The sequence below is a fragment of the Equus quagga genome, chromosome 21 (assembly GCF_021613505.1).
Source record: "Equus quagga isolate Etosha38 chromosome 21, UCLA_HA_Equagga_1.0, whole genome shotgun sequence".
Classification (NCBI taxonomy): domain Eukaryota; kingdom Metazoa; phylum Chordata; class Mammalia; order Perissodactyla; family Equidae; genus Equus; species Equus quagga.
Genome location: NC_060287.1, coordinates 29551603 through 29554997, shown reverse-complemented (window position 1 = coordinate 29554997; position 3395 = coordinate 29551603).

Sequence of the window (3395 nt, the reverse complement as noted above, 5' to 3'; positions counted from 1 at the left end):
GGAGATCTCTGACTATATTCCCATCAGGGAGTTCTTGCTTCCTAAGGGGGCTGGTGAGCAGCACCGAAGAGCAGGGAAGACTACATTAGGTGAAATGCCTGGGTGGATTCTCACTCTCACCAAACAGGAAGAACGGTTTCGCATGTTCTCATCTGAAATACCGGCCGTTTGGTATACGGCCAATTTATTTTGGAGGGTCCTGGGGCACCTCAAAGAGAGATGTCATTTTTCAGTAGCCGAAAGGAGCATTCTAGTGATTCTGCAGACTTACTTAAACACTGTGGACAGGGGTAAGTAATTGTAAATGAAATAAAAGTCACAAAAGTGGATGCTCCAGGCACCAGCTAGGAATTGAGCTGTCCCCCACTTGGGCAATTCCTGGGTGTGGCGGAAGCAGTGATTTCTCTAGTTATGGTACATCAGCTGGTGTCCTACAGATACAGAGAATGTCTCCTTTCTCTGCCCATACCCTGCCTCCAGCTCTTGCACTGGGGCCTCCCCTCACCACTCCCATGCCCTCAGCTCCTCACCCTGTTGGCCTCAGCACCATCCAGTATCACCACCCAGAGCTTCCTCTCAGGGCACTGCTGTTCACTTTTCAATCTGCCCAGCTGAGCACTGCAGAACCCCCAGGGGGCGCTAGTCCTAGTGCAGTCATAGGAGATGTGTACGTTTAAAGAGAAAATTTGTGGCACTTGAAAGCAAAGCATCTTGAAAGATGGATGCCATTATCTACTTCACACAAAGGGCCCTTATAGGCTAGCAGTGGCCTTGATCTGACTAATCCATCATCTCTGGGTGACCTATTCAAGGTCTAGGGCCCACTTTCATCCCTTTATCTGCATACTCCTAACCTCTGAACCAGGCTTCCCTAGTCCATAGTCCATGACGTGCTCTACAGGATACAAGCAAGAATTAAAGACCTCCTCCCATGTAATATATGACCCCTGAATTACATCATCTCAGTGTCAAATGGGGTCTTGCAGGAACCGTCTGGAACTGTAAAAACCTAAGTAACAGGAGCAGGTGTGTTTTCTCCCATCCAATGAGCACTTCATTGTATAAATCAGGGGTCAGCAAACTCTCTTCTATAAAGGACCAGGCAGTAAATATTTTAGACTCTAGGCATAAAATCTCTGCCACAACTACGCAGTTCTGCCTTGGAGTGCAAAAGCAGCATTGACAATACCGAAATGAATGAGCATCACTGGGTTCCAATAAAACTTTATTTATGGACACAAATTTAAATTTCATATGCTTTTCATGTGTGATGAACTGTTCTTCTTTTGATTCTTTTTCAACCATTTAAAGATGTAAAAACTATTCTTAGCTCACAGGCCATATAAAAACAGGGAGCAGGCTGCATTTGGTGTGTGGTTGTAGTTGCCCTGTTATAACTGACTTATAAGATTGCTTCCAACTCAAGCATTTCATGATTATGTACTTAGCTTGACCAGAAATTAAGTCCTAAATTAGTATAAGTATTAATCCCATTGAATAGGCATTTATTTTACAGAGTAGAACTGGGTGTTTCTTTTTGTAAAACACTATAAAAAAAGGAGTGTCTTGGGGCGAGCCTGGTGGCATAGTGGTTAAGTTAGTGTGCTCTGCTTCCATGGCCCAGGGTTCGCAGGTTCAGATCCCAGGTGTGGACTTACACACCGCTCATCCAGCCATGCTGTGGAGGCATCCCACATACAAAATTTAGGAGGATTGGCACACATGTTAGCTCAGCCACAGTCTTCCTCACTGAAAAGGAAAAAAACAAGGAGTATCTCATTCAAAAAATTCCTGTCCTTTTTGTTTGATAGGCCAGCCCCACACCTACTTGGGATGTTTACTGAGTTAGGATGGTGAAGACGACCCTGCAGAAGGGCAGCACGTTGGGACTGTTGGTGAACTCAGTATGGGGTTAGTGTCTGCCTGTCCCCTGCAAGGCAGTCACCTGGGAGAGCCTGGCCCTGGAGAGGCACCTGGAAACAGTGCTGGGCCCAGGCTTGAGTTCTGAGTCTGTCACTAACTTAAGCCACTGCCTTCAACTAAGAACGGCCTTTCTAGGCCTGAACCTCAGTGACCCCCTGCCCCAGGACACCAGCCCAATTCCACCATGAACCCAGATCAGCCTTAACAGAATCTGGTCCCCACGGGCAGCCTGCTTGCCCCTGACAGGCTGTAACCCCCTTTTCGGCAGGGCAGCACAGATGAGCTTATTTTCTAACAGAATTGACCTGTCCCCCTTCCTGCTGGGCTCAAACCCTTAACCTGTCCTCTTTCTGCTGTACATACGTCCTCCTCTCCTCACAGAGCCGCATCCCATGGCCCAGCGGAGGCGCCTCTTCCATCTTCAATTCCCTAAATGATCTGAGGTAGGTCTTCACAATTTCCACCTACGAACCCTTCCTCCAAACCTGTCCCAACTCAACTTGCACCTAAGAGATAAAGTAGACGTCTCACAGGAGGACTTGTCTGGGCTCAGGGCTGCGGGTGGCTGTCCTTTTTTCTCTGCCACCCTGCATGGCAGGGGACAATGCTTGGCTAGAAAGTCAGCCCAAGAGGCCGGCCCAGTGGCGCAGCAGTTAAGTGTGCACATTCCACTTTGGCGGCCTGGGGTTCGCTGGTTTGGATCCCGGGTGCAGACATGGCACTGCTTGGCAAGCCATGCTGTGGTAGGCGTCCCACATAGAAAGTAGAGGAAGAGGGGCACGGATGTTAGCTCAGGGTGAGACTTCCCCAGCAAAAAAATAAAATGCCCAAGAGCCAATCCCTCACCAGCAGCACAGAGCTCCAATGAGAGAGAGAAGGTGGGTCCATCAACCAGCACTAGAAGCTTCTTATACCTACTGTCAGTGTCTCCCCTTCTCATTTTCAAGGTTAGGCTGCCAGTAGGGGCTTCTTTCTAAAGCAGACCCTACAGCAACTGTGTCACATTGTGTGTGTGTGTGTGTGGGCGGGGGTGGGGTGGGTGAAGCTACACATCCATTTCCTTAATGCAAAGAGTCATAAATAGGGTTTTAATCCATACCTTTTAAACAAAAGAGCCTGTCAATACCTGCACACTCAGAAGACTCGCATGCCCAGTGGATATCATCACTACTGTGCATTAGCTGGTTCTCTTTACTGCCCACAAGCCCCTGCCTTGCTCAACACGTGATTCATCGCATAGAAATGAAATGCTAATGCAGCTTCTGAAAATCCCCTTTATACTTTTTTGAGGAACCAAGTGACACATGTAGAAAGTTCTTGCTGAATGACCATGAGGCCTCAGAAGTTCTACGGGTGTTATTTAAGAAAACAAAAGCTTTAGCTGCAGTAACTCTAAAAAGTTGAAACTTTGGAGAAAATAAGCCAAAATAAAGAAGGTAAAGAGGAAAGGAAAAACCTCACCTAGACTTGTA